This window comes from Idiotropiscis lumnitzeri, chromosome 13, assembly GCF_059441095.1.
Source record: "Idiotropiscis lumnitzeri isolate Australia: NSW breed Sydney's pygmy pipehorse chromosome 13, RoL_Ilum_1.0, whole genome shotgun sequence".
NCBI classification, from domain to species: domain Eukaryota; kingdom Metazoa; phylum Chordata; class Actinopteri; order Syngnathiformes; family Syngnathidae; genus Idiotropiscis; species Idiotropiscis lumnitzeri.
Genome location: NC_142403.1, coordinates 19,306,766 through 19,321,544, shown reverse-complemented (window position 1 = coordinate 19,321,544; position 14,779 = coordinate 19,306,766). Strand labels below are relative to the sequence as shown.

Below are 14,779 nucleotides of genomic sequence, written 5' to 3'. Positions count from 1 at the left end.
GTAAGGTTTTCTTCTTCGTGATTGTTGTGCTACATTCAAATAAATACGGTGAGGCTGTTTGGTTTGGAATAGACAAAGTGAAAATGCAAATGGAAATGGAGAAAAATTAAAAGAAAATTAACAAAAATGACTCCATACCACTTGATGCCAAATTCAATTAAAATCGAAGTACGAACACTACACAACCAAAAAAAAGGAACACATATTTCAAACTTAATTTTCAAATAAATTAAAGACTATGGAAGAACTAAAAATATTTTTTTTTCCCAAAAAAAAAACGAGTGAATAATTTTTTGTCGGACCCCAAAACGGACCTGAAGTTGTCAAAATTAAATGTAAAAAGATTTGAAATAAAATACAAATGCTACAAAAAACATAATGAAAGTCAAACATTCAAAAATAAAAATCATGAAAAACAGTTTGAAAAAAAGAACCAACTTATTTTTGTTTGACTTCTTCGTCTGTACTCAGACATAAAATAATCCAACATATGATAAAAAAGCCGATATAAATTACTACTATTCTCATTTTCAGGACTTCCTGTGTGAAAAGAAGGTGAAATCTCTTGAAAAGAAAGTTTGCGTTCACAAGTGGAACCAGTTTGCGAGTTAGCCGTTGGAAGTCGTTGACCTCCGTGCTCCCTTCCAGACGTTTTGGACTCACGTCAACGTGTTCCTTCCACGGGTCGCTCCCCTGCACTGCACTCATCCATCACTAGGCCGAAGCCGCGCTGTTCCGTGTGTGCGCGTGTAGGGGTGTACGCGCGTGTGTGTATGCGTGTGTGTGTGTGTGTGTGTTTGCGCCCTGCTGGGTGGGGGTGTCGTTTGATGTGGAGGGGTCAAAAAGGCACCTCTTTCCTTTGTTTGGAAGGCCACGAACAATGCAGAATAGAGGTCTTCCTAATATTTTGGTTTGGGTTTTTTTTTTTTTTTTTGACGGGGGTAACTTCAAAGGGCTCAAATATTAGCATTCAAATTTATGTTATTTAATATTGAAATTATTTTATTTTTGCACTCTTTATTTGTGAGTTACTTTTTCAAATGTTTTTCCAAACACTTTCATTTAAAAACTATATTTGAGTTTTGTACTTTAAGTATTACGTGCTTTTATAATTTATTTTTCTTAGAATTTATTTCTCTATATAAATTTTTTTTTAAAATTCTAAAACATATTTAAATGGTTAAATTAGGCATATTCAGTACCAATTTATTTTTTCGGACTGATACCAGTACATGTTACACGTCTTGAGTAGTCACCGATACCGATACCAAGTACTGATACCACTAACACATTTGATCCGTAACATTTCCGCATAAAAAGATAATTTTAAAGAAACATCTACATATCCCGAGATAGCACTCTTCCTCTTTCATTAAATTGTTAAATTGGAAAAATGTTTTTGTCCTTTCTCACTCAACAAACTTTGTGTGAAACTCCACTAAGCCGTCTCGTGATGTGTGCGCGGGATGGCGCGGCATTTAATTAATCAGCCCCGCCAGGCGGCGTTGCCCGTCACCTCCACCTCGACACCGTCAAATGCTCTCTGGCCAATTCGCAGCGGGATATTTTTGGCCTCACCTCTTCACCCTGCACTTCATTTTTCTGCGCCCCCTGGGGGACGGGAGGCGGAATCATTCATCCTACCCGCGGGAAAAAAAAAGAAAAAAGAAAACGAAACCCTCAACTGGATTTAGTCGTCCTGCGTGACTTCCTGACACGTTTGACGGCCGCGGTCGGGGAGATTTTGGAATAGCGCCGTCAGCCGGGCGGCCGCCTTTTTGTCTCCCTCGTGTTTTCTCTGCTGTCAGGAGGGAAGTGTGATAAAGTTCCCGATTGTTTTACGCCGGAGGTTACAGGAAGGTCAGATCTGAAATCAATGAGGAAATGACTCGGCTTGCCACTCTATTTATGCCGAGCTGCAAGGCGGGCCTGTGATATCGGGAACGGGGAGGGATCGTTAACGCGACAGATGGAGGAAGGATGAGATGTGGCGGCGATGAGCACAGTTTTATCCGCCATTGGAAATTTTAAAAATGACACTACTCACAGGCATATATTCTTGATCTTGACTAATATTAACTCATTCAATACCATTGACGGCTAAATACATCAAAATCCTTTTTTTTTTTTTTACTGGGCTGGTGACTGACTGGGCCAGCCCCCCCCCCTAAAAAAGAAGACACATTTGCAAAACCTTATTGCACCTTACTTCACTCTACTGGTGAAAAAAAAAAAATCCCCAGAAAAGCCTCACCGTTGTATTAGCTGCATCGTTCAAAATCAAGGAAAAAAGTAGCGGCTTATTATCCGGAAAATATGTTTTTCTTCTGACTAATAAACAAATAAGTTTGCCTGGAGATTGTCACTATATTTTCCCCCGGTGGTGCCACTAAACACTTTCTTTTTACGTGTCCCCGAAGTGTAAATGTATTTATCGCACATGTGAAGTTTGAGCCTCCCTGTGCTGTTGTTTTCAGAGGCGTTTAATGTCCTCCCGGAGAGCCGTGAAGTTGGACCCGACCCGACTCAAGTGTGCTCGTAAATGCCACTCTGCGCTCACCTCGAGGGGGGGGGGGGGCTGATCTCAAAGTCATCATGAGGTTAGTACATGGACTTCATCTGCTTGGAGTACCAGGAGAGAGGGTTGTTCTGTTTTTTTCATGAGGAAAAAGGATCTTTGAGGGTGGTGTTTATTTTTATTCAGGAGATGGACACACTCATTGACAAATTGGGCCACGGTGTAAGAAATCCGATGTCTATTTTAGGGCGGTATTTGTTTTCCCGACGTGTAAGGACACACCAGGTGACCAATTGGGCCACGGCATCTCTTAAAGGTGCCGTGTCTATTTGAGGGCGAGAATTACATTAACGAGCTTTTGTCCTGAGTTAATAGGACACCTGGAAATTAATTGCAGCGTGGCGTCGATTTTTTTCAAGTGGATGTCACACGTTTTGACTTTTAACAGCATCTTCTAGAGCAGGGGTGGGCAAACGTTTGGATTGGCGGGCCACAATGGGTTCTAAAATTAGACAGAAGTGTTGGACCAGGAGTGTTTTGGTCACCTCACCTCATCGGTTAAAAAAAAAAAATACATTTCAGTTTCAATGAAAGTGAACAAAAGCATTCCAACAAAATGTCTTTGACACACCACAGTATTTAGAAAATAAAGCATAAATTAATTATTTTTATTCAAGTTCTGCGGGCCGGATTAAAACGTTTAATGGGCCGCATGTGGCCCCCGGGCTGTAGTTTGATCACGCCTGTTCTAGAGGGAGGCAATTATTTTTCTCAATAGACGAAGCACCTTTTGACTAATTAGGATATGTGAGCGCCTGTTATTGTTATTTTGGAAGCTTTAATTCAAGATTTGGGCCACCACATAAATTCAACGGATGGCATTTATTTGAGGGAGGAGATCAATTTTTTTGTAATTTTGGGCTTCTATACTTGTCAATGGCAGTGAATGAGTTGATGGAGGGGAATAAAGTTTTTTTTTTTTTTTTTTTTTGCATTATGGATGCTGAAAATCTGCAGACGAAGGTTCGGGCGCAAAGCGACACCGAAGCGTTTGAAGTGGAACTGACTTGTGGCGAGAGCAGGCAGCCGATTTGGCCGAAGCAAAACATCAATTACGGCAGATTGTTGTCGGGGGCCTCCTTCGGTTTTGGCTGGCGCAGGCGCAAGCCCAGCCTGATGTGTTTAGTGCGCTCTGACACGGTCCAGATCTCCTCAGATTCCTCCTGTTCACTCTTTCGGGAGTCGGGAGATTGACGTCGCTCGCGTTGAACTCGGGGATATCCGTGTCCTTGGCGGGGCATCATTTTTTTGGGGGGCAGGGGGGGGCTAATCGGTTCCCCCTCGGCTTGTTAAACGCAAGCATTAGATGACATTATGCGCTGGCCTCTGGGAGAACGTTTGCGCGTCATGGCTTGCATCTGTTGCCGGGGCGTGTCTCGTTCCCGTCGATGTGGACGATTTCGAAGTGTGCGAACACGAGCGAAGAGGATGTTTTTGTGGTGTGAAACATGTTCAAAGCAGCTTGTCCGCACGGAGGCGCGACGGGGACCACACAGGATTTGACGTAACAAAGAACCACATTCATTTTCTCCGATATCGTCGCTGCAGTCCAAAAGTCAAATCGGGGCATGTTCTATGTCGAGCTCTCAGCTTGAGTCAAAATGTTTAACGGTGACAAGTAAACTGTTGCCTGCCTGAAAAACCAAAAATGTTTTGCAAACTAACATGATGTGGAAGCCTCTTTAAAAAGTATTTACACGATGTAATTCTTGAAAGCTTTTAAAAATCATTTCTTGGGTTAATTTGAGGGAGGCGTTTATTATTTGATGGATGACGCTTCTGGTAAGTCAGAACTGTAGAAAAGCCCCCCCCAGGAGGAATGCCCCTCCTCTCCCTTTGGCTCCCCCGCCGTGAAGAACAGCCCTGCGGTGGGGAAGACCCCCGCCCCCCCCCCTTCTTAAAGCGGGCCTGTGAATAGTAGGATGCCGTCATCGTTATCCTGCCAATTAACACGCATTTGTCTCCCGTGAATTCAATTAGGACCGTATTCATGAGTGACCAGAAGTGGCGAAGCGGGGTGGTCGGGGGGGGGGGGAGACTTCACGTAAGGAACCCCCCCCCCACGCCACCCGCTGACTCTTCATAGAACTTTTAGGAGTTGGCCCGGACATGTGCGCTAACCTTTTATGTGCATGCAAAAGCAGAAAATAAATAAAAATAATGAAAAAAATAAAAAAAACATTTCATTATCAATGACCTCATCCGTTTATTTTTATTTAAACTGAAATATATTTTTTTTTAGGTTAGCAAAACACGCCTTCCATCTGCTCCTGGTCCGGCCCCTATTGTGGCCCGCCAATCCAAAAGTTGGCCCAGCCATGGTTTAATGGCTCGCCCGATCAAGTAGCTGGTGTGCTGCGGATACTTTCGGGCGTACCCTATCAAGGGCATTTAAGAGTTCTGAAAGGGAAAATGTGCGTCGCAAATGAATTTCTGTGGAAGAAATGTGACTCAAATGATGTCGTTAAGAGTAAAAGTCACCATAATCTCCAAAACATGCCGCCACACGGAAAGAGCCGCCAGGCTGGATCGACTCAGTCTGCACACACATTCCGAAGGTAGCGCTCATTAAAAAACACGCACGCACACACACGGCGGAGGAAAGTGTGTTAAGGTGCTTTTCGGCGTGAGCGGCAGTCAGCGTGACGGTATGACCACGGCGCGCTTCTTAAGAGGATCCAGTTTAAAGCTGCTAACGTCAGTATGTTTTATATTAGCCGTGGATCAAATGACTTGTTCGTCGTCTTCTTCTTCTTCTCGCCTGTAGTGACAAAACCACCTGACTGGGATCCCGACTCGGCTTTCTGGGCCTTTGCACGTGTTTGGCAGCTTATTGCGTTGTGTTTTGTCAAGTATTTTTTTTTTTTTTGGAGTAACGTTGAGGAATGGATCATACCAGAGTTAATGTTGTGTACAATTTGTAGCCAGCAGGTGGCAGCGCACCGAAGGGTGTAGCGCTCAACGGTGCATTAAAAATGGTCATGTGATAAAGGAGTTGTGCTACGATATTACGCTACTGCATCACGCTACGATGTTACACTCTATTGCTACGCTACGTTGTTACGCAACATTTTTACAGTATGTTGTGACGCTACATTGTGACGTTAGCTTGTGACGCTATTGTACGTGTTATGCTACATTTTTAATGCAACGGCGTTATACTACGATTTTAATGCTATATTATGCGACAATGTTCCAATGCGATGTCACGCGACAACAAAATGTCCCGTTACGACGCCACGCGATGAAATTCCTTTGGCAACGAAGCTGGTAACTGCTCACAGTTATGATGTTTCTTCACTTAGCAATGTCATACTGGAATATTCAACTAGCATGCTATATTAGAATGTCATGCTAACGGGGATCTGTCGTCCACGGCCTAGTTGAAGATGATGTAAATCCCTAAAAAGCAAACCGCGAATAGGCGGGGATTTACTGAACACACTTTTTGCCAACTGTTGTAAATAACTTCTGGAATAACTAAGTGGTCAACGGATGAATTCATTTTCAAGTTAATAAGTGAACTAACTAACGAATGAACCAACTGACTGACTTTGCTTAGCTACCCCAAAAATTGCAATGTTTGTCTTTTCTCTCGAACGATGGAACCGCTCGGTGTGTTTGGTCTGCAGCCGAATGGCCTCATTGAGAGTGAGGGACGAGCGCGTTGACATAATGTGACAGTGATCCAAATCCAAGTCTAAGACGCCGTCCTCGCTGCGTGTTGGATAGCGTCGCCGAGCGTGCACGCGATCCGCTGATGGAGCACTTAAGCGGCCTTGGTGCACATTCATGTCATCAGCCACTCATCAGCTATTGTGTGTGTGTGTGCGTGTGTGCGTGTGTGTGTGCGCGTGTGTTACTCGTGACTTCATGCGGAATGACTTGGTCGAAGTCATCCGCCTCGTCCTCTAATGGCTCATTATTACTTGGGAATCGTTTAACCACTGCACTCGATTTAAGTTGATCTGCTCGGCCCCTCGTCTCCGAGACACGGGTCAGGTCCGCGTTCGGAGTTCCAGAGCCGCAGCCGACGTACTCGAGCGACACTCAAGCAGCAATGAGGTGCTTTTATTTGACTGAAACTGCAGTTTAAAAATGGAGGTCAGAACACCTTAACCCCTAACATGACGCTTCGGTCAAATTTCACCCGGAAGAATTCGGAACTTTAGTTATCCAAAAGACAAAATCAAGCGAGTTCGAGTCAATTTTGACCTTTTGACCTTTAAAACAAGGGGAAAGGCCAGATGCCGACCAACATTGGATATTTATTCAGAAATTTAGCAAGTAATGAAGCATTAATTCCGATTCACGTGGAAATTTCTCAACTAATTTTTATTTTTTTTTTAATATCAGATTGGATTAATTTTGTTGAGGTCAAGAAGCCTCGCTTGCTTCCCACACCTCACAAGGAGCAATTGAGAGCACCTGGGTTCAAATCCCACACCTGGTGCTAATCAGACTATCTGGAGGTCTAAAAGGCGCTTTGGGTTTCCTCCTCCTCAGTTGGTGGCATGTCAGGAAGTCAACGCCATCAGTTGGCTCCTTTTGTGTGTTTCTCACGAGGTTGTTTTTTTTTTTAAAGCATTAATCAGAATCAGAATGCCGTTTATTGTCAATGTACAACAAGATTGGAGAGACACCATGAGGGGGGAAAAAAAAAACAAAAAAAAAAAATCAAGATTTATTTGGTGTATTTTCTGAACTATAGAGCGCCCCTAGTGGCGAAAGAAAAATCCACAGAAAATCCACTCCGTTGTATTAGCCGCATGGTTCAAAATGTAGGGAAAAAGTAGCGACTTATCATCCGGAAAATACAGTAACTAAAAATTAAATAATGAAATAAATATCAAATAAAATAAATAAAACGCATTATGTTGCAACTCCACAAGGCAAGGGTAATTGTGCGCGAGAGTTCAGAATGGAGATGGCTCTCGGGAAGAAACAAGTTTTTCAGTCTGTTGGTCTTTATTTTGAAACGAGCGGATTTGAAGGCCAAGTTGTTTTTGTGCCCTCGAGGCCAACTCTAATATTTTTGATCACCTGAGTCAAATGACTCTCGTCTTGTGCGGGAAATAGCCGCAACATTTTTCGTGACTGTTTCTTTCGAGAAAACAAACATATCTCTCATCCACGCTTCTCAACGTACAGTCCATGACATGTTGAACAGGACCAGAGGGTCCATTAAAAACGGGGCAATGTGGGGAAAAAAAAAAAATCTTTGCGATTGGACAAAACGTGCAGCTGCGATTCATCATGTGTCGCTTGCACCAATCACGGCGCAAGTCAAGCGTTTCCTCTTGAATAACACGTTTTTTTCTTTTTAAACCTTAATATGCTTTACCGATGGACTTCATTTACGTCAACGTATGAGCTCACAGGCCCAGTCAAAACAGCAGGAAAGCCGTCCAACAACAAAAACAAGCTTGTGCTCTGACTTTTGTGGTCGGGGGGGGGGGGTGTTGGCGGGATCACACACGTTTTGAAAGGTCGCAAGGTTTCGGGGAAAAAAAATCCCATCTGACACGGGGTGCAAAATATCAGGTAACACTTGACTTGTATGTTTTCCGCAAGTGTCAACTTTGGAAATGTGAGTTTGTTTTCGGTTCCGAAGCTCCTAAAAGGGACGCTTGTGGCGCTTCTTGATGTGGTCACATGCCAGACGTTCATTTACAAGTCGGGCTTCTAAGAAGGTTTTTTTTGTTTATGTCTGATTGCTAATTCAATGTTGCTTTTGTCTCGATGATGACAAATAACTTTGGTCGCTGAAGTACGGGACGCTTTTCTTGCATGGTGATTAAACGCAAGCAGCTGTGACGCTCATGCAGGGATGTGTCATTTGGCTTATTTATTTTATATTTTTTTTAATTACCAGAATGTCTTGTGTGAAATCGAATTGAAAAAAAAAAAAACAATGAGGGGAAGCCTCAAGGAAATATCGACAAAAACATCTTACCGTGTTTTCCCAATCGTGGTATTTTAAAGTCTCAGAAATGTGAAAACGTCTTCACGTACCGGCTGGGTCGTCATGGGCCTTTTCCACGCTGTGACAAGGAGGCGCTCCAAAGCGGCCAAGCGAGCTGCAAGCCTCCGTCCAGATGCTTGCTGTCACATGTGAAAGATAAATAAAATAAAATTAAAATCTCATTCTTCTCTCCTTTATGTGCATGCACTCACAGCGGACCACGAGGCGCTCTAAAGCGGCCACACGAGTGGACGATACAAAGAGGGGAATAGATCGGAAGTGGAAGCATATTGAACAATTCAACCAAATTCACTTTTCAGGGTCTGTAAACGCGACATTTCGACAAACCTCGGACGCACGTGAAATTAATTGAGCTATTGTTCTTCTGATTTTTGCCTTTTTTGCCAACCATGGATGACAAATGCCAGATTGTTGTGTTTCAAATTCATGCTGCGGACTGAGATTGTGTTATGTGTGAATTTTTCTCATCATCATTCACTTCTCGTGTGTCCTTTTCCACTTTGCGTCTCGTGGATACCGGTTGTCGCTCACATGCTTCTTCTTTTTTGGAAGCTCATGTGAGATTTCAGACGAGACACTGGATCAATGGTGGTAGATTTTTTAGTTTTACTTTTTTTTTTGTCTTCGTGTGGGGTCTGTAATATAACATGAACATAAAAGAAAAATTAGTCCCATTAATGGAGTATGTTTTATTTTGGGGAATGCTCAAGCCGGTTGTTAAGGTGCTTCACAATCCGGAAACGACTGTGGTTCCTTTTTGTGCTGGAGTAGAAGCGTCTATTCCCGACGAGGTGGATTTAGCTGACTCTTCGGGTTTTGTAATGACTGTTTGGGTCCCCCAACTTCAGTTCCTGTGCAAATTTGGCTCTCTAAATTTGGCCGTTTCTTCTGTTAGCCGCTTCGAGACAAGTACGTCATCGAAGCAGCTTTTTTTTTCAACGTCTCTCTCTTGCCTTTTCAGCATCAGGGGCAGTTTCCCCCATTGGCACTTCAGTCAATTTCTTAAGCGCCCGTCACGGTGCCGCGATTGCTCGTCCAGACTTCGGACACACCTTCCACCGGGCATAACTTGGAAATATGCGCCCAAGCGACAAAGAGACGTGATTCTGGGAAGTCATAGGGTGGCCCAAATTTCCAGATGGTGGCGTTTTCATGAGCCGCGAATTCCAATTTGAAAATATGTCACGACGCTTGGATTGTGAAATCAGCATCGTGGATCTCGATGTAGTTTCTGTAGTTTTTGTGATCGGCACTCCCTCGCGATCCTTTTTTTTCCCTCACCAATTCATGTGATTTCAACGTTCATCCGTCATCGTAATGTTGTATGGACACATACGAAGGCCGTTGGGCAGTCCGTGAGCGTATATGGGCCACGACCCGTCCGCATCAACACAGTCGTTACTCAAAATGTGCAAAAAGGATGTTTCAGAAGACAAAAGATGCTCACGTCTCTGCAGGATTTCAAGGTTGCTTCACCCGGAGTGCTTAGATTTCATGAAGGTGCATAACTGGCCCGCTAAAGGCTCCACCCAAACATCCCCATCTTGGGGAGGGACAGCACCTGCCGACACATCAATGGCATCAGGTGGATTGAAAAAAAAAGTTGAAGCCAAAACCGGGTCATGCGTCCGCAAGGCGTTTACGCTATCCTGTGCAGACCAAATTGATCCGTACCTACCAATTGTGTCAAAGTGAGCCCATTTTTTTGGAAACGTACCGTGGGAAGGGCGGCGAGGAATGGTGGGCCTTTGTAGTGCAGAAATATATTTGTCAAAGTGCAGATTACGCAGCTGCGAACGTCCTGTTTGTTTTGTTCCCATCCATCAAAAGGCGGATCTTTAAACCTTCAATTTACTGGCCGCAAGAACACAGCGAGCGTTCGAAAGAGCGCGCCGTGCGACGGTGGATGAGCGAGGTTTGCGGGATCGCCCGACAAAGCCGCGTTGTGGATCGGGGAGGTGGGGTGGGGCCACACCCACTTGATTGATTAGTGTGTAATTAGCTGGCTTGCCGGTTGACAAAAATATGCATGTTGTCATTTTAGCGGGGAAACAACAAACAGGAGCCGGCGAGCGCTCGGCCGCCATTTCGCCACGCTCGGGGGAATTCCGCGCGGCATCCTTGTGTTGACAGCTGGAAGTCGGAGCGTGATGCGGACGCGCAATGGCCGCCCGCCGGAGGAAGGTTGCGCTGCTTCAGACTTTGATAGTTTGCATCCCCGACTCGTCCCATTGTCAAGTTTCAAATTGCCAAGGTAGGGTCGCGTTCCAAAATAAACCCCAAAATTCCAAAAAGGCAAACAAGGTACTTTGATTTATCAAAAATTCAAAAGTTGAAAGTCTCAAAACTGAAAAAAAATCTGAACGAAGCTTTAAAAGTTTTTAGGTGAGAAAAATGTGAAATTTAAATTAATGTTCCAAGTCATGGTACAACAATTCCTCGCATAATCGATGATGTAATTAATCGACAACGATTCAATTAATCATTGAGGGCAGCCCAAGAGTCTTCCTCCTATGCGGCCTGTTTGAGATGTTGATGATATTTTCTTTTCTGTTTCAAATTGTTACAACGCTAGCAACAAATATTAGAAATGAGGTTGAAAATGTAGAGCAGTGCTTCCTATTGTGTTGAGGCGAGCCGAGAAGGCCGTCCTGGCCTTGACTGACTGACACGACTGCAAAGGTCCTTTAAGCGAAATGTCTTCTGTGATGTCCCTCCGCTTCTTAAATCAAGTCAAGCCCTTGTAGATGCACCCAAAAAAAAAAGGGAGGACATAAATCTCGTATATGCGCCTCATGACATGAGTCTTCGCAAGGCTCACAGTCCCACAATGCAACACTTGACTCTAATATCCCCCCTCGCGGCTTCCAAACTATACGCATACACATTTGCGCACACACGCACACACACACTCACACACACACACGCTTTGCAGTTGAAACCTTCACTGGCTATTCTGGGCTCCGGCACTATGTAATTAAGTTCCTGTCGCTCTCCGCTCTCAGACGTTGTCGACATAAAACGCGGGTCCGGGTTTAGTTAATTAGTTCCAGTGTGCGACTACGATCCCCATGCAAGCCAGCGCTGGTGGTGGGATGGATGGAGGTGGGAGGGGGCATGGGGGGGGTCGCGCACGGCAAAAGTGGGACATGGATCCGCCGGACGATGAAGACTCCACTCAACAGCCACTTCATTAGGTACACAAAAGAATCCGAGCCGATACAAATGTTCTGGCGTTACGGCAATTGGAAAGTTGTTGCAGAACAATGTAAGCATTGACGTTTTTGATTTATTTAAAAAAAATAAATAAAAAACAGCAATTTTGATTTGTCATTTGCTGAATTTTGCTGCGTGTGCAGATCCAATCCAGACACTCAGCTAATAAAAAAAAAAAAGAAAGAAAACCAAATTTTAATTGAAATTTAATATGTTGTCTATTAGAGTTGAGTCCAAAATGTGACACTTCTATATTTATTTCCGCTCGACAATTTAAAGGATAGACAAAACAGTAATTGGCCAATTTTACTGCAAAGTAAAGTAAGTGCGCTAAAATTTCATTCATGTTTAATTAAAGTATGGCATCAATGAGTGAGTGCCACAAAAAGGACATTTTGTGTCCTCGACCAGTGAAAGGACGACCGAAAATGTAGACGTCCACATTTCTCAACTAGGTATTGTCGACTAAGTGCCCTCAAATTTCTACCAATAATTGATCAAATTGAGGTGTGGCATTTATGAGAGTGGAGGTCAATTCTTTCCTCAGTAGATTCGGCGTTTATTGGAGTGCAAAAACCCGAATAGCGTTCGGGAAACATTGAAGCGCTCCACCTCACCGCAATTCAACTTCAAGGACAAATGTGCGAGACTTCCCGCAGGAGATGTTTGGTCTACAAAGTGAGGCCAGGCCGTAAATATTTTTTTCTTCTGCATGCTGTGACGGATGCGGCCATTGATCACGTGCAGAATTTCCAAGATATGATTGATGCTACAGTGTGTTTGTGCGTGTGTGTGCGCGCAAAAGGATGGGGGGCGTGTAATGTATGTTCCGATAAAGTCATCTCAGTTTCATCCGCGGATGCAATTACCGCACCTTGGGACAGGCCGGCGGCTGATTAATGCCACGCAAGTGATCTATCTCCACGCAAACGAGAAGCCGTTTAATCTCCTCCATGACGGGGCTCGTCTCGTTCGTTGGGCCATGAATTACGGGAGTCGAGTGGCTTTAACAAGAACTGACCTACATTGCCGAGTTAAATTGGACAATTTGATAAAAATGTCCCGCATTTGATTTTTATTTTGGAAACTTTTGCTCGATTTGATTTAAATCATGATTAATGCGCTAAAGTTTTTGGCACCATCTGGTGGCATCTTCATTTCGAGCAAATGAGTTGAACTGACTTGAGGAGTTTCATTTAGCCTTATGTAGTGCTTTGCCGCCATCTAGTGGAATTTATAAGAAATTAGCTTTTTTTTTTTTTTAGGCGGGGAAGGGTCATTAATTACGACCAGATTTTTCATCGTCTCAGTCGGGATCAGTTTGCTTTTTTTTTTCCTTTTATGCAATTTTTCTCGGCTGTATTGCATGTGAATGTTTGATTAATTTATTTATTGTTCAATCACATTTAAGGCACTTTGAAGCCATGTCAATTGAATCCGACCAGGGCCTTGCGTTGACTTTGATTATTTTAGCAACGGGACTGTTTGTTTAACCGATGGGATTTCAGATTTGCTTCACAGACGGCAGGCGGCCACCAATTACGTCCGTCCTCTGTTTGAATGAGCAAAACCCGTTTGTCGAGATCTTACCCACAAATACGTTTCAGGATCAGCATCGCTGGTGACGACGATGTCGCGTGATATCTTTTCTTAATTCTTCGTCTTCTTCCAAGCACCTTCAAAAAAAAAAACACAGACCAATTCATATTTTTATTTTTTGGAATATTTATATTTTGTTTTGGAAAAGTGAGCTGTTTTATAGTTCCCATACTTGTGTCATTTAACAATACAGTGCAAAAATTGTATTTTTTTTTCCATTAACCCAAAGAAGTGGAACCCCATTTTTTTTTTTGTTTTGGGCTGTCAAGAATCGATGAATGGCATTTCAATTTATTTTGATGCGACAAATGGATTTGTTAGGCGAGTAAATTCACTTTTGAGCTTGGCCACAAAACAAATTAATCTTGTAAGCGAAAGTACCACGGAACGCGACACGGTCATGTGCCATCAAATTAAATTTTTGTGTCTTCTTGACGATTTGCATAATTACCACGCGATCGTGGCCCTGAAGGCCTCGTCCCTGCCACCCCCCCTTGAATGCCGTCTCGTTTTCGAGGGTCCATTTTCCATCTGCGGCTAAGCAGCGGGTCCGGCAGAGAAAGACGATCCAAAAAAAGTTTGGGCTTTCCAGTGGAGCGGAGGATTATCGGATCAAAAAGGCACCGTCGCTAATCCCTCGCCGCCCCGTCATTAGAGATGATGAAATGACAACACATGCAAAACTTCTCCAAACTTGCTTAGCGTATGTAAGTACTTAGCGGAAGCGGCCTCACGGGATGTGAAATTTTTTTTTTTGTTTTTTTTTTTCTGGGGGGGCTCCGAGCTGGATTAAGCGGAAGCGATGGGGATGTTGATCCCGCCGCCGAGTACGGAACGAGATGACGAATGTAGCAGTTGCAGAGGTTGTCTCGGCAGCGCTCGCTTGCCGCAATTATCTCCCGGAGCGCTGCGGAAGCTAATTGGAAGAGATGTGGGATAAATCCCAGCTCGGGGGGATTGTGCTCATTTCCAGCTGACCTAATAAGAGTCCATCGCCCGCCACGGGAGTGATGGAGTCGAGAACGCCGCGGCAAGAGTGTGATCTGGCAAGAGAGAGCCGTCGTGTCTCTTGCGCGCATCTGGTGCCGTTCTTGTCATCTTCTTATTTCTGGGAACGCGGCCCACTGGTATCTCCGAAGAACATCCCCAACAGCACGGACGCTCCATGGATTCCTCCGGAGCGCTGGAGTGTGCACAACCACAGACTCAAGTACAAGTACGAAAAAACTGCATCAACTAAATCCCATGACGATGGTCCACTGTAAATATATTGAGCAAAATAAATAAATTAAAAAAAAATTAAATAAAAATATATACATAAAAAATAATATAATATCATCATTTGCCTTAAAGAAACCGACTTTTGACTCCTGCTAACTTAGAAAACTTACTTTAGACGT

General features: G+C 43.8%; 1 protein-coding gene across 1 annotated transcript in view; it reads right to left on the bottom strand.

Annotated features, from left to right (window-relative positions):
• Positions 1 to 14,779, bottom strand: part of prdm5 (PR domain containing 5) — an 80,055-nt gene that overhangs the window by 11,528 nt on the left and 53,748 nt on the right. The window contains exons 17-19 of the transcript XR_015846274.1: positions 13,371 to 13,456; positions 10,012 to 10,125; positions 8,594 to 8,683 (exon numbers count right to left, since the gene is read on the bottom strand). The gene's annotated coding sequence lies outside the window, so the exon portion shown is untranslated. The remainder of the gene's footprint in view (positions 1 to 8,593; positions 8,684 to 10,011; positions 10,126 to 13,370; positions 13,457 to 14,779) is intronic.